Raw genomic sequence first — 22,710 nt, 5'->3', positions numbered from 1 at the left:
TCACACACACCACCCCCTTGCAGAGTGTGAGTTCAGGCTTGAAAGTGAGTGAATAACTATTAGCTTGACAAACTTTTATTGAGTACCTACTGTGGCCCAGTAATTACGCCAGGTACTGGGACTTCATGGTTGGATGCTCTGCACGTATTTAGTGATACTTACATGCATACAAGCCACATGCTTATATGGAAAGCTCCTAGAAGACCAATTTAATATTTCTTTTACTTTTCCACAGGATGCCTGGAACAATGCCATTTACACAGCAGCTCCTTGGTAAAAATATATTCATTAATTGGATGAATATTTTCGTTATTCCCTTTCTGCGAGTAAACGTGGATAGTTGGTTACCAGTCAATTCCCTGTCCCCTTGAGGCAGGCTTGACCTGGCCCTCTTTCTTCTGGTCCCAAGTCTCCCTGGCTGTTTCTCTGTATCAGAAGCCACGCCTCTTCCTCTTGCCTCTCCCGCTCCGTGGGAACGCATCCTTGTCCCTGCAATGCGGGGCGCTGTGGAAACGCTCTGATAAAAATAGAGGCTTCTCGGTCTTCCCAGGTGGCGCAGTGGTTGAGAGTCCGCCTGCCGATGCAGGGAACGCTGGTTCGTGCCCCGGTCCGGGAGGATCCCACATGCCGCGGAGCGGCTGGGCCCGTGAGCCATGGCCGCTGAGCCTGCGCGTCCGGAGCCGGTGCTCCCCCACGGGAGAGGCCACGACAGTGAGAGGCCCGCGTACCGCAAAAATAAATAAATAAATAAATAAATAAATAAAATAAAATAAATAGAGGCTTCTCCATGACCTTTGATGAATCACTTGACCTCCTTGGGCCTCCTTTGCTCGGCCTGTAAAGTGGGAATCCTGGTAATGATTTGTCCAAGGCTTTGTCATCCTTCTTTACCAAGTCCAAGTGCAAATTCTCCCTAATAAAGAGTGATGATAAGCAGAGCCACTTGAGTGAGTGTGCTCCTGGGGAAAAACGAGCCTACTTCCACTGCTGAGTCAGAGAAAGCTTCTTGTGCTTAAGATGTTTTTAGTCACACTTTCTCTTGGGTAAATCATAGTTGGCAAAAGGCTCATTTGTTCCTAAAATCTTTATCTAGAAGGTAAACAAAATCGTATCTCAGATCCCTGGCTCATCAACCGCTCTCTTTCAAAGGATCAAAATCATTAGGATAAACCAAGTGGATTATACATATGCCTTTAGCATTTTATAGGAGTCTGAAAAACATAAATAGGAGTAAAGAATAGTTCTTTTTGAACAACGTTGGAATAAATGTATTATCACCTTACAGATTCAATTGCAAAGAAAGGCTATGCCATGCTAGGGGCATTTGGGGCTCAGAGCAGGTACCCCTCCACTCCTGCCTTTCTTTCCAAATCCCGAGTTTGCCTCTGCAGTGAAGTGTGCTGCTAGAGGGAAGCCAGTCTGCTTCCTGCACACCTGCTGCACCTGACCCGTCACTCTCAGTGGCATTTTAGCGCCTCTCTTATTGTCTATACTAAAGCACTCAGCGTGCAAACATAAATCTGCTACTTTGTGTGGGATGCTTTAAAGAACTGTTCCGATATTGGCGGTTAAGGAATAGTTAGCTTGTGCCTTGACCGGGAGATTGGTACAGAAATGCACATCCAAAGCAAACAGGCGAGGATGTGAAATAAAGAAGGACACACATTTTCGAACAGCTTGTGAGCTGCTGTGCTTATGGAAACTGCAGCAAGAGATGCACTGGGACTAAAACCAGCCAGAAGACACAAGGCAGGCATGCATAACATAATCGCATTGTCATCGTGTGCCAGCATTCAAAGCAGGCAGGGGCACGTTACTCTAATGGGACAGCTTTCTGTAAGCATTCTGAATGCACATTCAAAGATGAGTATTTCAGGAGATGTAACAGAAAAGGGAAAAATCCAAAGATTTTGTTACTCCAGGGAGGGTACAGAGAGAGGAGGATTCCCTGAGGACTAGAAACTAAATAAAAATATGCATGCTGTGGCTGCCGATAATAGAGACTCAGGCTGTGAGAGTGGGCTGGTCAGTTTAGAGATACCGTATTCAGCATATTCGGTGTGGGCGAGAGTGATAGAAAAATAATCTGGTTAACACCCTGGGTGTAGGCCGAGATGCTACAGATGTGGCTGGATACAGGATCAGCAGTGTCCATCATCTTAGGGCAGGGATGTGGAATATCCTTCCAAAGTGTTAAATTGATGGAGACAGACCAGCTCAAGATGCATATTTAAGGGTAGGGGAAAAAGAGAATCTCCTTAAGTAACTAAAAAAAAAAAAAAAAAAAAAAAAAAAAAAATCGGCACCTAGCATCAGATACACATGCCTGGTAGAATGTAAGCTCTAGACATTTTGTTCATGTGAATAACTCCTTAAAATTCAGCTAAGCTGGCACTATTTTAGCATAATTCACTCTCCCCACTGACCAAGAGACCAATAGCTGGACAGCTAAGCAGCTTTTGAATATGAATCTGAAATAGCCTATAGAGTAGAAGCAGGAGTTTAAGCTGACTGAAAATAAACGTTTCCACCAAGCCCAGATTGTATATGATGCCATCTGGTCAGAAGTAAAAAAATGAGTTGAAGAATTAAAGGTCACTTTAAAAGGTCTCGTGGGAAATGGAGAGTTGAACTTTCTCTCTTTCTGTTAATAAAGCCTGATAGTGCTATCGTTTATATGTCCATGTAGGTATTGAAACTTAAATGGGAAATTTGACAGCTCAATGGGGAACCCAAACTGGTTTCCACGCAGAGGTAGCATGGTTCGTGGGAAGACTACTGGCGTTGGAAGGAGGAGGCCTGGTGCCAGCACTCCCTGGCTGTCTTGCAGCGGAAGAGTTAAGGCGTATCTCTGTGTCTCAGGTGCCTCCTGTGTCGATTTGCAAATCGAAGAAAACATCAGCTGCCTTTCCTAGCCCCCAATGGCGTTACGAAGACCAAAACAAGAGAACATTTGTGGACGCCCTTTGTAAATTGCAAAACGCTGTACAAATGCAGGGCTTTCGTGAAAAGATGCTATTAGGTTAACAGAAAACTCAGCTCCAGACCGATGCTGAAAAAGGAATACAGTGGTTTTGGAAGCGTCCACAGAGCGAAGCTCAACAGTGATTAAGAACCAACCTACAAAGTAACCTTCACCGTGGACACAACTGCATGTAGGTACACACGGGAGGAAGTGGGACTGGCAAGAAAACTTCAGAGAAGGAAATAAACATTTTAACATTTATTGTTGTGTCTTTATTGCCTTATAAACGTATGTGAATCATTCAATATTGCATCTTTCTTTCAAATTACCTATGAGATCTTGGATTCGCCTTAGCAAATGGTTCATTCCATATAATGAAAATCACTACAGTGGACTCTTTCAATTTGGTTGATTCCAACCTCCTCAGAAAAAGGAAACAACGGACTAAGTTTTACAGAGCTCTACGTTTATTTGGTTGAGCCTGTGACGTCACTGCCTGCTCCACCAATCAATGCGCCGAGAAACTTCCCACATCAGTAGCATTTGCCCAGGTTCCAAAGATTCATTTGTATTTTTCCAGAGTGTGATAATTAAACTGCAAAGATCCCTTCTGTCCCAAGGATGCTCTTTGACATTCAGATGACACTTAACTATTCTGCGAATTACAGAAGGGGATTATAAAGAAAATTTACTTAATAGCTGTGGGGTTGTATAAAAAGTGCAATCCGAAAAAAAAAAAGTGCAATCCGTAAGTAGCTGGAAATGATTCTGATGTTTTCATGCTATTTGAGTTCTTTTTGGAGGAGTGCCTTAATTAGAAGAAACCCAGTCTTTAACATAGTAGAATAACACACACGGAGCCTACATCAGAGGTATTAGCTTGAGAACACAAAATATTTTGGAACAAGCCATCTTGGGAGAGGAACCATGTTATGATAGATATCTAAGGATAAAAAGATAAATTATTTTTAATCCATTTCTATATCAAAATTCAAGTGAAAATAATCACATGAGAGGAAGATGCTTAGGAATAATTTCCCTAACAATAATGAACTGATAGTCATGTCTTTTACTTCATCACTAGAAGAATTGATATTTAAAAATAAACTCAGAATTAATGCCTAACAGAGGTTTCTTACTTACATGTATATAATATCTTGCAGTTTATAAGGTGACTCCATACAGCTCCACAGATTCTCATGCTGGAGGAGGAACAACTTTGGGAGGATCGATTTAGATTCAAAACATACTTCTCCCACTAAACAGCTGTATGGCTTGAGTAAGAAATTTAACATCTCTGAGCCTCAGTTTCCTTACCTGTGAGAAGGTGATAATAACAATTTGAGGTGTCACTTGTGGATTAAATGAGCTGATGTTTCTATTACTACCATCACAGGTGTAGGGGCTTGAAATGTACATTCTCCTCTATGAGAAAGCTGATGAGTCTGGACAGCCTTTGGGGACTGACTTTGAGTGAATCAATGGGCCAAACTCCATTTGGAATTTCTTTGGTTCTCTTGACCTGAGGGACACTACAGTCCTAAAGCAAAGCACAGAGTCAGCACCTCGTAAAAAATTATGAATTGCTTTTTCTCTCTCTCAGCAATGCAACCAATAGGAGGCATTGATTTTAATGAATGCAATGTTAGCTCTATTCAGGAAGGGCTCGTATCCCCAAAGTTTGACTAGTGCCTGGAGCTAGTTGGTGCTCAATAAACATTTATTGAACAAATAAATGAATAAATGGCGCCCAAGTCCTGATATCTTTTCTCTTCCCTATCCTTTTCATCCAGTTTTGAGCATTCCTATAGTTTATACCCACACCTTTAAAATACATTTTTTTATTTTTATTTTTTTGCGGTTCGCGGGCCTCTCACTGCTGTGGCCTCTCCCGTTGCGGAGCACAGGCTCCGGACGTGCAGGCTCAGTGGCCATGGCTCACGGGTCCAGCCGCTCTGTGGCATGTGGGATCTTCCCGGACTGGGGCACGAACCTGTGTCCCCTGCATTGGCAGGCAGACTCTCAACCACTGCACCACCAGGGAAGCCCAAAATACATTTTTTTTTATGGATTTCCCTACCTCCTTGCAAAAGTTTGAGAGAACTCCCTCATCTAGACTAACAATGGACACGTTTGTCATCTATTTTCTGTACATGGTTCTCAGAGCAGAACAACTACTCTCTATGGATAAGCATTCAGCAAGCGGCTGGTCCCCTGTCCTGGGAGCTCAGATGTGTGGGATCCCCTCTGCAGAGTTTCTGGTTGGTCCTCATCTGCCCCAGATGGACGCCCCTGCTTCCTTTCTGGTCAGTGTCACTGACACAGTCCTTCTTTTTTTTTTTCACAGTCTTTCCTTGATGGAGATCCTAAGTGCTTCCTGGTCCTGGTGTTTGATGGTCAGATCAGCTTTTGATTTAGAAATGTTTCACCAGGAGAACCAGCAGGGCCTGTTTTCCAAATTAACTCTCACCGTTTTACTGGAAATGACAGCTCTTTTAATGCCACTTCTTATTTCCCAATGTTAGATTTTTAAAATCAAGAGAAGGGCTTCCCTGGTGGCGCAGTGGTTAAGAATCTGCCTGCTAATGCAGGGGACACGGGTTCGAGCCCTGGTTCAGGAAGATCCCACATGCCACAGAGCCACTAAGCCCATGAGCCACAACTACTGAGCCTGCGCTCTAGAGCCTGCGAGCCACAACTACTGAGCCCATGTGCCACAACTACTGAAGCCCCCATGCCTAGAGCCTGTGCTCCGCAACAAGAGAAGCCACCGCAGCGAGAAGCCCGCGCACCACAATGAAGATCCAACGTGGCCAAAAATTAAAAAAATAAAATAAAATAAAATAAAATCAAGGGAAAGTGATGTTTGTATGTTAAATGTACTCATGCGCATGGCCGTTTTTAAAAGTATGTGAGGGACAGAGGAGGAAAAAACTCCACTAATAAAGGAATTAAGCCTTATCGCAACAGTAGCAACCTGATTATTGATTGTATTAGTACGAGCATACCTTGGAGATATTGGGGGTTCAGTTCCAGATCACTGAAATAAAGCAAATATAGCAAGAAAGCAAGGCAGTTTGGTTTCTCAGGGCTTATAAAAAGTTATATTTATACTGTAGTCAGTTGAGTGTGCAATTGCATAATGTCTAAAAAAGCAATTTATATACCTTAATTAAAAAGTACTTTATCGGGCCTCCCTGGTGGCGCAAGTGGTTGAGAGTCCGCCTGCCGATGCAGGGGATGCGGGTTCGTGCCCCGGTCTGGGAGGATCCCATGTGCCGCGGAGTGGCTGGGCCCATGAGCCATGGCCGCTGAGCCTGCGCGTCCGGAGCCTGTGCTCCGCAACGGGGGAGGCCACAACAGTGAGAGGCCCGCATACCGCAAAAAAAAAAAAAAAAAAAAAAAAAAAAAAAAAAGTACTTTATCGCTAAAAACTGCTAACCATTATCTAAGCCTTCAATGAGTGTAGTAGTAACATCAGAGACCACTGATCACAGATCGCCATAACAAATGTAACAATAATGAAAGAGTTTGAAATATTGTGAGAATTACCAAAATGCGACACAGGGACATGAAGTGAGCAAACGCTGTTGGAAAAATGGTGCTGATAGATGCTCGACACGGGGTTGCCATAAACCTTCAATTTGTAAAAAACACAATATCTGCGAAATGCAGAAAAGTGAAGCGCAGTAAAGTGACGTATGCCTGTATTCCTAACAACCTGTTCTCCGATTCCTGTCACCCAATATCCCGACCAGAAGAAATGACCATTTACACAGCAAAACATAATTTCAAAAAAAGATCAAGAAAATATAGGCTGATGGTAGGACATCTTCAGTTTTTCAGTACTAATAGTGTATCTTCAGTATTATAAGACTTCAATACAATTCACTTGACGTCAGAGGAGAGAGACGGAAGAACAGAAACCTGCATTTTTATCATATTATATGACACATGTCAGACTATTAATATTTAAAGAGGTTTTGCATTTATTAAGTATTCCATCTACATACACTGTCATACATCCAAATTTACAAATGCTGCTCCTTTGCATGTGTTTTCAGATTGAGAAAATGCAAACCTAATGGGCCCAGCTCCTTGACATTCCACCTCAGTGAAAGGGTTCCTTTAAAAATCAACAGCTAAAAAATAAATTGGCTCTGGCATTTTTAGAGCAAAGATCAGAACAAATGTTGCTTTTTCTTTTCTTGGCCTTTTGAGGTTTGCATTTAATTCAATATTTAGAAATTGGAAAATGTGCTGGCTCATGGACATGCTGGCCTTTGGAAATTTTGGAAAAAACAAAACTTTTTCTTAAAATGTACGTGTGCAACATAAGGATGGATGCATAGTCAAAATATGCTCTACATCAAAACCCATCAGAATTTCCAGCTTTACATTCCATTAAGGGTTACCATTTTAAATACACTTAAAAAGTCATAGCTCCAAGTTCAGAGCTGAGATCATCTTCAGGGCAGTACCTGGCAGCTGATAATTTGTAGCATCCACAGTCTTTAAACCATCAATGACAGTATAATTCAGATGAGTTCTAAGGAAGCTATTATAGCCAGTTGGAGAAGTAATGCATGTATTTAAAATACATTAAGTATTCTTATGCAGCCGCTCATTGCTTTCAACAAAATAAAATGCTTTAAAAAACTGCCTGAACCGTGACCGGGTTCTGCCTAGCACCGTGTCTGATGCTCAATAAATATCTAATGAATGAAGTAAGTCTTTGCTAATGTTGATTCAAAAAAAAAATGAACACCAAGCCTACAGAGTTGTTACACCCCCGAGCAAGTGGAAATCCATAGGGCAAATTACAGGGTTTTGATCGGGGGCGCCCTGACCGTCCTGTAGTCTAAAGTGGTTTATACTTTAAGGTTCAAGAGGCGAAACCCACCAAGGGAGGAGTTTGCCCTCCTACCTTCTCAGAACCATGGCTGGCCTGAAATAACACCCACCAGCTCAAGTTCAGAATTTCAGAGCAAGGGCTGGGTGCAGGATAGAATTTCATTCTCCGTTTTTGGCCGGCACAACTGACTTTTGTACATTCCACCCCAGGACTCCTCCCGAGCCTCGAGCTTTGTGAAGGCTCCTCTTAAGTTACCCGGAGTTGCAGCCAAAGGGCAGCTCAGACGGAGCTGAAATGACTTCCTTGCTTAGGCCCTCGCTCTGGTCTTTCTTTTCTCCCTCTCTTCCGTCCTCCCCCGCCCCCCACCCCCCACCCCGGGGAAGGGAAAGGTTGAGCGGGAAGTGCCACGGTGACGATGTGGGCTCCTGAACGCAGACCCGCAGAGCCGGGGTTGGACGACGCCTGCCTGCGGGCTGCGGAGCGCAGGGACGGGAAACCTCGCAAGCGTCTGGAGACCGTCCACGAAGCCGCCCCGGGGCGCACGGCGGCCGCCGCAGCCGGCGCTCTCTGCGGAGGCGGAGGCGCTGCGCATAAGCACAGCCCCTGCCTGCGGGTTGGGACACGAGCGAGCTGCGCGCACCCCGCGCCGGGTGTTGCTGGGTCTACGTCCCGGCGTTCCCTCGGGGTCCCCCTTTCGCCCGGGGAGGGCACCACCTCGCTCCTCCTGGGACTGGAGGATGTCATCGCTGCCTGCTCTTTGCTTCCCTCTGCTCCCCGACAGCGGGCCCCCGTCTAGGCACCCCGCCCTGGTCTCCCTCTAAGTACCCCTCCCCCTCCCCGCCCGAGCGCGCAGAGCCCCCGTGAGAGGCCCCCGCGGAACTGGGCCGACGGCAGAAGGGGGAGCCGGGGACCGTGCCCCAAACCTGCGGAGGAACAGAAGTTGGAGGGGAAGTTGGGGAAGCGAGGCCTGCCAGCGCTCCTGCCCCGGTGGAGCGTGGAAGCGCCCCAAAGAGAAGAGGGACGAAATGCCTGTCTGCCTTGGTCCCCAAACGTCGGGAGCGGCCCCGCTGGCAGCCGCCGTCGCCCGCAACGAGGCCGAGGGAGTGAGGGGAGCCCTGGCCTCGACCTCGCGGAGGCACGGTTGGGGGGCTGGGCTGCAGAGGCCCCAGACGCTGCCCGGCCCCGGGTGCCACCCTCCACGGCCGCGCGGTGCCCCGTAGGCCGGGTAATTAGGACCCCCGCCACGTTGTCCCAGCAGCCCTACGCTTTGCGGGGCTCGCCATAGGGGAAGCGCAGAGTCATCGGTCTGCAGGGAGCTGCCGAAGGACAGAGCGCCGGGCCTCCCCGGCGCCCCGGTCTCGGCAGAGGTGCCACCCGGCGCGGGCGATTGCCCCGTTCCGGCTCCGGCTACACCCGCGCGGATGGAAGAGGGAGGCCGAGACGGCCCAACACCCCACCCCCGCTCCGAGGGAGCCCTCGGGGTCTGGGATGAGCCGGGAAGAAAACCTGTTGAAAACTCTTCACGCCGGCTCGAAAGACAATCAGATCTCTGGAGCAAAACCCTCTCTCCAATTTGATGTTTTGAAATGTCATAAACGCTGCATTGCAGTAAGATTGCTGCGCCCTTAAATGGGCCAATAATTTCCAGCCCTTTCCCACAAATTCCTCTAGCCTGGGATTTCTATGTAAAGCAATTCAAATAAGTAGAAACCACTTTATTGCTGTTCGAAAATTCGCATGCATTTATTCTGCTTAAAATTTGATATAGGACATTTTTTGTATTCGCATTTATCGCTTGCCAAGAAATAATTAAGAATAGGAGCGCGAAGATTAATTTTAAATAAAAAAAACTCAAATGAAAATGTCAGGTCATAAAAATTCCTTTTAAATCATAACAGCATATAAATCTTTGAAATTAACCATGTAATTACAATGTCTATCAACTTTTACCTTGAGCTTTGAGCCTCTCTTTTTAATCTTCCATTCTTTTTTAATGAATAGCTATTCTGAAATTAAAAAGTACTGTTCATTACACATGCCCCACTACAATAGGGTTTTTATCATATTTGCTCTATGTAAAAATACTTGCTACTTTGTAATTATTCACACGCCGATCCTTTCCTATATTGAGTAGAAAATAAAAAATGAAATAGAAGTCAAAGGTGCTTTAGAGCTGAATGATTTACACAATTCATTAAGGACTGTGATTTTTCAGTTAGCATCAGATTAAATGGTTACTTACTCTCAAATAGCCCTTGGGGAGTTGAATTGCTGGGTAGCAAACAGATTAAAGTTTGCATTGAAAGAAAAATTGAATTCAGAGGTAATCAATAGCATAATAGGGGCAGTGAGTGGTGCCTGCTGCCTGAAATGAAATTACCATATTTTTAATCTTAATTTTCCACTCTGTTTATCTGACAGTGTGGATGTGCAATCCAAACAGATAATGAGAGAGTGGGATATTGACACTGCTGTCCTCTGGAGTGCTTGTTTTCAGTGATTAAATGCTGTGATCTGTGATTACTTTGTGCAAGGATGTCAGGGCTGCTGGCCAGAACCATGGGAGGGGCTCCCACTCCGCAGCTGCAACTCCGGGCTCTCCCAGGTCCTAATGTCTGAAATTCATTTTCCACCGGCAATGCTGAAAAATAAAGATTACCTATTTATGTATATACTTCGGCTGCACAAATTACAATAATTAATCCCATTGTTATTGTTGTCCTGATTCAAAAACGTTTAATTAGATCAATATGTAGTGAACCCTGTCTGTAAGTTTTCTATTAATGAGCCCACCAACTTGCTTCTTGTAAGAAGATGCGAGTTATAGGAAGCAACACGCTGGGAGACTTTGAAGGGGAAGTGTATTACCATTACAGAAGCGGGAGAAAGAAGAAAACTTGGGGGCATTGTTGAAGGCATCCAGCCCCAGTGGCTGCAATTATATAACAAGCTGTGATAATTTTCTAAAATGCAAATAGTCTTCTCTGGGTACTGAAAGTCCTTTGTATATTTAATTAAATTAATACCTCTAGCCAAATAACAGAAATACCCAATCACAAAATTTTAAAGTTATGTAAGTCCCATATTCCCTAAATTCATTACCTTTTTTTTTAACATCTTTATTGGAGTATAATTGCTTTACATTGTTGTGTTAGTTTCTGCTGTATAACAAAGTGAATCAGTTATACGTATACATATATCCCCATATCCCCTCCCTCTTGCGTCCCCCTCCCACCCTCCCTATCCCACCCCTCTAGGTGGTCACAAAGCACCGAGCTGATCTCCCTGTGCTATGTACCTGCTTCCCACTAGCTATCTATTTTACGTGTGGTAGTGTATATATGTCCACGCCACTCTCTCACTTCGTCCCAGCTTACCCTTTCCCCTCCCCGTGTCCTCAAGTCCATTCTCTCTTTTTTTTTTTTTTTTTGGTACACGGGCCTCTCACTGTTGTGGCCTCTCCCGTTGCGGAGCACAGGCTCCGGACGCGCAGGCTCATCGACCATGGCTCACGGGCCTAGCCGCTCCGCGGCATGTGGGATCTTTCCAGATCAGTGCACGAACCCGTGTCCCCTGCATCGGCAGGCGGACTCTCAACCACTGCGCCACCAGGGAAGCCCTCAAGTCCATTCTCTACATTTGCATCTTTATTCCTGTCCTGCCCCTAGGTTCTTCAGAACTTTTTTTTTTTTTAGATTCCATATATATGTGTTAGCATACGGTATTTGTTTTTCTCTTTCTGACTTACTTCACTCTGTATGACAGACTCTAGGTCCATCCACCTCACTACAAGTAACTCAATTTCGCTTCTTTTTATGGCTGAGTAATATTCCATTGTATATACGTGCCACATCTTCTTTATCCATTCATCTGTCGATGGACACTTAGGTTGCTTCCGTGTCCTGGCTATTGTAAATAGTACTGCCATGAACATTGTGGTACATGAGTCTTTTTGTATTATATTACCTTTTGATATCTAAATGTACCTTGCTGTTTGTATAATTCTGACAAATAGCTTATATGTAAAGCATTATTCCATTTTTGCAATGAGGAATTTTACAGAGCTTCACATTGGCCAACATATTATGGATGCATCATTTGAATTTGAATTCACTTAATCCCCCATGGGAATAGATTTACGATAGATGATGCCTATCTACCATCCATACCGCCAACTTGCAATGTACAGCCTACTTTGCTTCCACTGGGTAAAGTCTGCGTGTGTTTGGAGAATTTGGCAATTATGCATAGTTAATTAATTTAGCCTCCTTTAATCCATATGTGGACCCAAATAAAAAGACATGAAGAGAAAGAGTAATGGGCAGCACAGGCTATGTGATAGCAGATTATTACACAGCATTTATGTCTCCAAATTGGAGAGTGGTCACAAAATAAAGTGATAGTGCCAGCTCGTTCAATCATTCCTTAGTCTTGGCTAGATGTATTGGCTTCAGTTCCTAATGCACAGGATAACTTTTTTTTTCTCAGTCATTTGTGATATGCACAATTATCTGGTAGAGGAAAAGTAGTGCTAGGCTAAGTGCTTAGAAGTGAAGAGTGCAAAATAACTGTGAAAAAGGTGAATGAGTTCCCTGACCGGCTGTGAATTCGAGGCTGTTAATCCCCTGATCCTCGTCCCTCACAAAAATCCCCCACTTCTCTGAAAGTCAAGTGGTTGAAATTGGAAAATTTTAATAAATTAATATTTTAACCCTTGAGTAGCCACAGACAACTCTGCTCTTATAACACGTATTTACTAGTAAAGAAACTGGGGAGGTATATATGCTGATAAATATTGACCGAGGACCATTGCTTAGTTTCATATTTTAAGTGTAGGCTAAAGAAATGCCCTCCTGTTATATAAACCCGCAATGAAAATTGCACATCTTGGTTTTACTGCTTGCTTTAGATATGCTATACACTGTGTTATTTTGTAAATTGCTCTAAAGAAAGGTGACATTAGATCTACACCATAAATGAATATAGCCAAGTCCCAATGAATCTATGTAGTTGTGCTGGAATAAGCTTAAAATTTTTGCTTAGAGTCTTTTAAAAAATCACAAAAAGATGTATCAGGCAGATGAACAGTTTGGACTGATTCTTTCACATGGAGTTTCAGTACCATTTTGACAATTTATTCAGTATTCAGAAAAATTCATAAACTTGAATATAAACTACATACAGTCCTGTCTTCATTACAACAAACTCATCCAATTTTTTGATAACTGGTATTGTGCCCTTAAAACTTTTTTTATCAATACTTAAACATGCTGATTCTTATAGCAAGGGAATATGGCTGATACATATCCATTGACATGGAAAGTAGTCAAAGTGCTATTTGAACTTTTTTCCCCCCCGCATCTCTTGACTACCTCTATAATCCAACTGAAACCTAGGTTTTCTAAGGATACAAAAGCTTTCCTCTACCCCTATACCTGCAGTCACCATTCGAAGTTTATTGAGCTTTAGAGCACACAAAGAGAGTGAGAAAATCCAAACCAATCTCTTTCCTTTCACTTTCTAAATCCTGACATGGTCCATCACCTTTTAAAAATAGTGAGCTGGCCTTCCCCAAAAAGGAGAAAGGAAACAAAATCTAATGGAAAACAATGGGAGAAGGATAATCTAATCTTTAAATAAGAAGACATGTTTCTGAAAGCTTAAGAAGGGTGAGTTTCACACTGATGTCACCTTCTCCTGAAAAATGCCAGCCCTCCAGGAGGTGAAGAGGGAAATATTAATGCCATTAATCCATTGTCCCCAAATTCTCCCTAAATAGATGGGATTTGAGGGAAGGCTCTAGGTCACAGAAGTGGAAGTATTCATGGAAAACAAAGTGGTTTGCTCCTGATTGGCGTTTAGTTTGTTCAACCATTAACAAGCCAGTCCTGGGAAAACCTAAATATTCCAATGAACCACACACACAAACAAAAATCTATTACCTCTCATCAATGACCCAATCTTTCCTTCCAATACCAGTTTCTCGTGACCAGTGAAGAAAGAAAACATACTTATCACAGACTATGGAAATGAAGTCCATTCTGGGGCATCACCAGGTTGACTAACGTCTCCTGTATGTTGCGTGTTAAGGAAACAAACCCAAAAGGGCTTCCTCAAGGAATGGTGGCTCTAGAGGACCCAGCATGGTGGCACCAAATACTTTCATGCATTTTCTTTCACCTCCAGAAGACAGGGGGGTTTTGGTTAACTTTTGAAGTCTGTACTTCCTTGCAGCGTTTAGGCATCATCTTGGCAGCAAGAAGTGGAAAATAAAGCTACCAATGATGAAAAAAGAAGTGTGACAATTTCTGTGGAGTGAAGGTGAAGAGTAAGACTGGGTTTCATAAAACCTACTTGGGGGTACATCTGCATTATTTATTCTCTATCATCAGTCTCTAGCTCAGTGCCTGGCATGTGGTAGATATTAATCAGTTGCTTAGTGAGTGAATATACAGATACAGCAAAAGTTGGAGAATGGTCAGATTTGATGTTAATTATCACTAATAATCCAGACCTCAAATGTTTAAGTTATGATGAAAGGCCAATATTCTCAGGGCTCAGAGCATTCCCTAACTACACTCTATCTAAAAATTCATTACTCTAGCAAGTAACTTGGAAGACAGAAACAAGAGCTTAGCAAATGAAATAGCCTTGCAGACACTCAGCCTACGCTGCCCCTACTTACTCAGTCAATAAAGCACGACTGATCACCTTCCAGACACTGTTAGTTTCGATTGCTACCCGCTGTGTGCTTTCACTCCCCATGTTGTCTTGACATTACACTTCAAGACTCTTGTCCCTCCCTCGCCCCTTTGAGAAGATGGGCTCTGTGAAGACAGGGACCAAGTCCTATCTTTATTTCTCTTTTCCTTGGCACAGAGGGGCCTCCCTAAATATCTATTAAATGAATTAAAATAGGCCTGTGCAATGTACTGACAAAATCTAATTCTGAGCTGTTCCTGGTTAAAAAATAACTATAATTATCATCTCTTTGAGAATTCCATTCCGAATTCTGCCTGTCTCAGTGTCCCCTTGGGAAGACAGTTAATAATCAGGATTCCCCCTTTCACCACCCATAAAATGAAGGCATGGCTCCAGGTAGCTTCCAGATTTAAAATGCTATGACTCAAAGTTATTTTTCTTTCTTTCTTTCTTTCTTTTTTTTGCAGTACGCGGGCCTCTCACTGTTGTGGCCTCTCCCGTTGTGGAGCACAGGCTCCGGACGCGCAGGCTCATCGACCATGGCTCACGGGCCCAGCTGCTCTGCGGCATGTGGGATCTTCCCGGACCGGGACAGGAACCCGTGTCCCCTGCATCGGCAGGCGAGGTGGACTCTCAACCACTGCGCCACCAGGGAAGACCCAAAGTTATTTTTCTTGAAAATTTAGCTGCTGACTAGATTTGTTCGCAAACTAAACATTTTTGGAGACTGTGGTATGTATAGGTGAAAGTAGAGTTTTCTGAATCATCTTTTCTTTCATTCCACGTAGAAAAGCTATAGAAAAAAAAAGTGTTTTCTTTATAGAAATGTAACTACAATATGTGTCTTCTTGAATGGCTTCGCATTTAAAAGCCTGTGACTAAATCTTGTCCCCTGAATTTAGTCTAACGAAGACTTTTCCCACAACTATGAGGCTGTCTGTTTCCTTTCAGCCAGAGAAAGCCCACAGCCTTAAAACAGAGAAGAGCCCATTCTGCTGTTAATTGATAGGAGGACTGTGGCAGCCAGGATGGCATGCAATAACCTCCACTTCCACACTGTACCAGCACTGGCGGTGTGGTCAGTAGAATACAGAGAAGTGGTGACATGCCACTTCCTGGATTGGGTTCTAAAAGACAGTGGCTTCAGTGGCTTCAGTGCTGGGTTCATTTTCAGTCTTTCTTTCTCTCTTTCTCTCTTTTCGCTTACTGGGGAAGCCAGTTGCTATATTGTCAGCTGTCCTTGGGAGAGGCTCACATGGCAAGAAACAGCAGCTCTTAGTCCAATAGCCAACAAGGAGAGGCCAGGTGCCATGTCATGAAGACATTCAGACAACCTATGGAGAGGCCCACAAAGTGGAAAACTAAAATCCCTGCTAACAGCCAGTGAGGACCAGAGGCCCACCAGCAACTCCATGAGGGAGGTTGGAAGTGGATTGTCTCCCAGTCAAGGCTTCGGATGAGACAGAAGCCCTGGTTGGCACCTTATACCAAGAGAGGTGATTCTTGAGCTGGAATCTCCCAGCTAAGCTGCTCCCAGATTTCTGCCCATAGAAACCGTGAGATCAAATATTTGTTGTTTTAAGCTGCTAAATGTTGGTGCAATTTGTTACACAAGACCAGGCATCAAAATACAGGGGTTTTACTTCAGCATCATGTGAGATCAATTGCACATCTTCAGGAATCCTTTTTATTTTTGAAGAACCTTTTCTGCCGGCCTTAGTAGATGTGAGTTTAGGTATTCTAAGCTGTGGAACCTAAATGAATAGTGTCCTAAGATGTGGAGGCAACACAATTATTTACTTTTAAAGTTGGTGGCAAAATGTCTTCTTGATAGTATGTCTCTAGTATTTACGTTTGAGGACTGCTTTGCTGGGACCAATATTTATAAAATCTCATAGAGATGTGACCCAGATCAATAAGTATTTCTCTGGTTAGTTAAAAAATTATGCATGTATCCAATAGACTTACGGTTTGAATGAAGACAGGAAAAATGATAAGATAGTCATAGACACCCGTTTATTCATTTCATGTTTCACATTTTGAAAAAAATCAGTGTAATGACCCCATAGGATACCAGAGGAGGTGGTAAAAGCAAGACATGATTATAAGTGCAATTTGAAAGACTATTTTTTTCTTTTAGATTCTCCAAAAAGTTACAACATGACAAATATTCACAAACAAATTAAAAACATGCAACTAGTTTGGGGTTTTGATAGCACATTTGTTCAGAGTAAAGAGCTAGAAAAAATTCTAGTTTGACTATGAGATATTTCCCTTATCATCTTAACCTGAATAGTAAATAATAGCTACAAATTTATGACAATAGTAATAGTGACTGTTTACTGAGAACTTATGTAATTTACACACACATTTTCACATCTAATTCAAACCTCCCTTTAGATTGAATTTGAACAATTGGCATTATTATCCCATTTTGTGGGAACAATATTGAGGCTGAGAAGATTTAAATAATTTGCCCACATCAAGCAGCTTGTAAAAAATGGACCCGGGACTCAAAGCCAGGACTTTCTGAGTCCTAGTTCATGCTCTCAGTACTATGCTGTACTGCCTTTCTATGTTATTATCTATATTAGTTTTAGTAATGACAGTACATTAGCAACTGTTGAATTCTTTAGTACGGATTTATAGCAAATCCATAACCATCACTAACAACAAAAAACTCTCATGTTCAAAAAGACTTTTTATTAAGCTCAAGGTGAGGAAAGGAGTTTCCACTTACTGAGAAGACGCTCAGAAGGGAACAGGGAAGGGATGATGGTTTTTAGCTTCTGAACTCTCCCTACGTGTCTGATGAGAAAGACTTGTCAGCATTTTATGGATACCCTTTCATCACGTGCCTGCATTTTGTAACTGTCGCTGTCTCCAGAGTTTTAGAGTTGGCCTCCTGTCTCAGAATATCATTTCCCCTTTCAATTTTCCTATTGAGGGTAAATATGATTTTAATATATTTCTGAGTATTCAGTGCCAACCTTTAAAAAAATCTATACACATATAATTAGATTTTTTTTTTCCAGGGGAGAAGGCCATTTATGTTATTCATCTTCCCCTGGAGTCTGAGCTGGAATCCTTTGGTTTTTCTAGTTAGGATTCAAATCAGGCAGCTTCATCAGAGAATTTCCGGGCAGAAGGCATATTGGCGCTGGGCTCTGTTTGTTGGTCGGACTTTGAGGGAATGCTTAAGAAGGAGGATGGCAAGGGTTGCTGGTCCTCTTGAGCATGTTAGCATCCTGAGGGCTCTGCTTTGTCTGCCACTCTGCCTACATCACCACTGCGGAAGATATCGAAGGGGAATGGGGAGAGAAGCAATACAGCTCATGTCATCACACACAAAAAGGAAGATGCTGACATTTATTAAAATACATATTAAATACGGGCAATCATCACCTCTGACTCATCAGTTCCAATAACAGCAACTTGTCTCTCAAAAATCAGAGGAAAACAGAATTAGACTCATAGACATAGAAAACAAACTTACGGTTACTGAAGGGGAAAAAAGGGGGAGGGATAAATTAGGAGTTTGGGATCAACAGATACACACTACTATGTATAAAATAGATAAACAGCAAGGACCTACAAAATAGCACAGGGAACTATATTCAGTTTCTTGTAATTACCTATAATGGAAAAGAATCTGAAAAAGAATGTGTGTGTTTGTAACTGTGCACCTGAAAATAACACAACATTGTAAATCAACTACATTTCAGTAAAAAAAAAATCAGAGGAAAACTAACATATAGCAGTTCAATGCTTTGGTTTTTGATGTTACTCGTGTTTGTGTGTGTGCATGTGATATTCATTAAGTAAGAAGTGCTGCAAATTCACTGAATAGTTAATGTGATTCTGAAATATTTCTTTTTCCTTCATTTTGAGGATGATTTGCTAGGATATTACTGCCACTGCTCTATGTAAATATTGCTGGCAAATTGAGAGTATAAATATTTTTCAAACAGTTGTACCTGGTTCACCTCTCCATAAGGGCTCTATCTCACTTCTAAAGTTTATTTCCCTTATTTCCTAAGTTTTTGTTTTTGGTTGCTTTCTTCTTTTAAGTCAGATGTTTCTTTGTACATTCATGCCACTGTCCCTATTTTAAAGATGGAGAAAGACATAAATCATTAGCACTTAATTCATGTTTGCAAAGAAAAATCCCATAGCATAGATTTGTAATATCCTGACTTATGAGCTGTGTACCTGGACAAAACACATTCTGTGCCTGCTTTGAGCACCATGGCTCTAGAAAAGATAAAAGTGGTCCCTGAACAATCATCACCAACGATCTCTAAGAAAAAATATTATCTCGACTCAGGTAACTTTTAATGTTGTAATGTTAAAATAGAAAAGTTAAATCAGTGATTTGTAATTTGATAAAATCAGTATTAGAATACACCTTTGATTATTTCTGGTTTTTGTAAAGAGATTAGCTAAACTTTGTCTCCATCTGTGTTATTTTGGAGAAGTATAGACAAACTATATCTATTTGACTTAGTTATTGAAACAGCTAATACAGTTTAAAACACATTAAAATGTATTCTTGATGTGTTTTTTTGTTGACATGATCTTAGACTACCTTGTGAAATGTCTCTGCTATGCTGTAGGACACTAATGTTCTACTTTCTTTACAGAAATTTGCAACTTAGATTAGTGAATTAATAGATAATGAGCAGAGTTTAAAACAGAGGTCTCCAGACATATTTGATAGTGTATCTCTATAATTAAGGGAATCTGAGCATGTAACCCTAACCTATGCATGTTTATTTATAAAGTATATACATGTACGACTTCATGTAATAAATATTAGTAGGGCTTAGTTCCTTTCTCATATTTGAGATTAAGAAATACCAGTAGGGGACTTCCCTGGTGGCGCAGTGGTTAAGAATCCGCCTGCCAATGCAGGGGACACAGGTTCGAGCCCTCGTCCAGGAAGATCCCACATGCCGTGGAGCAATTAAGCCTGTGAGCCACAACTACTGAGCCTGTGTGCCACAACTACTGAAGTCCGTGCATCTAGTGCCTGTGCTCCGCAACAGGAGAAGCCACCGCAATGAGAAGCCCACCCATGGCAACGAAGAGTAGCCCCCACTTGCCACAACTAAAGAAAGCCCGCGTGCAGCAAAGAACACCCAACGCAGCCAAAAATAAATAAAATAAAATAAAATAAAAAGAAATACCAGTAGAAGTTACATTTTTCTTCCTGTACCCCAAACATTGTTTTGGGTGTATCTCACTTTGGAGACGACTGATGTAAACTGTTGTAGTTTCTGCTTTTCAAGTGGAGATGTTTTTTCTTTACGTAACATATTTTTACTTAGTTGTTCATGTACTTAAATTACAGGTATAGCTTTTAAACTGTGATTTATGGTATTTCTATAGCTTTATTGCAATGTAAATACAAATGAGTAGTACAACCTTAAAGACTAGAGGGTAATCCAGTCCCTGATCTGAAAATGAAGGACAATGTCACCTGTTATCAGAATGTCTGTTCATATGTGGGTGGTGTCAGGGCAGAGGAAGGAAGACTCAAGTATTGTCAACTATCTGAAGGGCTCGTATGAGAAAGAGGTTCCCCTTGTCCTGTATCTTTCTAGAAAGGCCATTTGGAACCCAGTGGAAGTTACTGGGAGGCAAACCTTGTGCATTTTAATTTAGAGATTTATTGACAATCTAGGCTGCACTACAGCAGACCATTGTCCTGTGATGTAATGAATCCCTCATGTCCAGGACTGTGTAAGTAGGGGTTGAAGCTGTTGGAAATATGTAGATGGGTTTCTGCATAGCAGGGAAGTCAGAGCAGATCATCTCTAACATGCCTTCCAGTTCTTAAGTTCTGTGGTTTTTATAATAATCAAAGAATAATTATCCAGAAGACTGGTAACTTGTAATCCCTTTGCCACAAAGAGACGAATTGACTGTGCTCAAAATTGCAAAGGTTATGTAAGAGGCAGAGGTTGAAGGCAGGTTCCACTTGTCCAGAACTACGTGAAAAAATCCAACTTCAACTGGACACAGAAATTGTTGGGAGCATCCGTTGTGAACCATTGTCTGAAGTGAACTTGGGAAGGTTCTCCCCTTAGAGATCTTTGCAGAGGGAATAAAAAACTATCCCTTGGAAAGGTCTGAACTTAACTAAGTCAAGTGTAAGCTGATCTTACAGGATCTTTTCCGTTACTGTGGTTCTATGCCTTATTATGACCATCTGCTATGGTTAATTAACTAGAACTATCACCTCCCCCCGCCAAAAAAAGAAAAGAAAATTTCCAGTAAAGAACAGAAGAGAAAGTGTCATTTTAATGCTTTCCTTCGACTTGCTTCTTCTGGTTGTGAGAAATTTGCTAGGAGTCAGTGGGCAGGAGCAGACATAATGCATCTTTTAAAAAAATAATGAAATATTATGTTGCGTCATTTCTCATAGATCCAGAATTAAGGACTGGGTGTGGGTTTCTGGTCTCTGCAGGATCTGACGAAAATAAATACCCTGGAAAATAAAGATAAAATTCCATCACGTATAGGCATGGGAAGCAGAGAACCTATATATACCCTTCTTCCCGGGTGATAAGCAGGGCAGCATTCCCAGTGAATGGTTCCACTTATTAAGGGTTTCTGGGAGCAGAAATCAATGCTGTTGCCCATGGGGCAGGTGCAGAACAAATAAAGCCCCTCAGTGCTGTCCCGGCTCAGGAAGGCATGAGATCATGCAGTTCGCACCAGCCGCAAGGAAGCTGCCAGCTCTGCCCATCTGGAGGCCGCTGTCATGATAAACTCCCCAAAGGAGAGAGTGCCCAGCTCTTCTGCCTCTTTCACTCAACATGGGCAGGGAGAAAGCAAACATCCTCTTTTTCAGGGCCGCTGGCTGTTAAAAGGCTCAGATAAAGGGGTACAAGTGCCAGTTTTACCGACTGGATAGTGTTAATTATATGATGCTATGAAGATTTGTAACCAAAGCTGGGGTAATTTGATTAACAAAATGAAAACCTATATGTCTCATGTATGCCACTCATGAGGATAAACTCATTCAAGACTTTGCGCTCAATAATTATTTAAATACCAAGAACAAGTAATGATTTAAATCTTGGCTTCTGTAAAATATTGCCTGGAATATCTTATTAATCTTCTTTAATTTGCTATAAACCATGAATATTGTCTAAATTTGTGCATATATTTGGTTTCTGATTGTATTTAAAATAAATTCCTTATGTCATGTGACTATAATTATTTTAAGTTCATTGAGTTGATTTCAAAGTTTACGAGATTTGAGTTATTTTTGATTTAGAGTTTTAGTGGCCTCTCATATTACAATCAGAACAAAAATATAGACAATAATAGTCAATTCTATTGTCTGTTATTATCTGTAATTTTGACAATTACTAAAATTCTGGGTAAAATCATGTGTTTTAAAGGCTGAGTTTTATAATTGAGAAATTGTAGTTTTATGTCAATAATTGAGAATTTTTAATGACTTAAGCAAGAACTGAGCTAAAGGTTACCTCTGTACAGCCTATTAAAAAATATTTTTGACAAACCAAATGAATATTGCTAGGGGGCTCAGAGTTGGACAGTTATTGTAGGATTTAGCCATGGAAACCAAACTCATGGAAGACTGACCTATAAACCACAATTGATACGATTACAACTTCAGATGTAGGGGTGCAATCATACCTCTGAGTCATATTTTCTTGTCTCTCAGTCTCCTTGGGCAAGCCCATTGTCTCTTGATCCTTATGCGCTCATTCTCAAAGAACAGGCTTGTGTCTAATTTCTGGGGATATCTTATATTAGATAGTGAGCAACACTAACTAACTAACAGGGAAGCATCAAGTATGAGCATTATTAAGAAGATAAAGCTATCAATAAATATTATTTTAAAAACATACAATTTTTATAACATAAAATTCACCCACACACAAACAAAGATTTTTGGTAAACCAGAATTGTGCAACATCACTATAATCCAGTTGTAGGATATTCCCATCACTCTTAAAAGACCCCTTGGGTGTTTGCAGTCCATCTCTGCTCCTACCCTCAAATCTCAGGCAACCACTAATCTGTATTTTTTCTCGGTGGATTATCCTTTTTGGGACATTTCTTACCAAATGGAACTGTACAATATGTATGTCATCTTTTGAAGTTAGTTTCTTTCACTTAGTATAATGCTTCTGAGGTTTGTCAATGT

The sequence above is a fragment of the Mesoplodon densirostris genome, chromosome 17 (genome assembly GCF_025265405.1).
Source record: "Mesoplodon densirostris isolate mMesDen1 chromosome 17, mMesDen1 primary haplotype, whole genome shotgun sequence".
NCBI classification, from domain to species: Eukaryota; Metazoa; Chordata; class Mammalia; order Artiodactyla; family Ziphiidae; genus Mesoplodon; species Mesoplodon densirostris.
The sequence above is the reverse complement of the archived record's forward strand: the minus strand, read 5'-3'. Positions refer to the sequence as shown.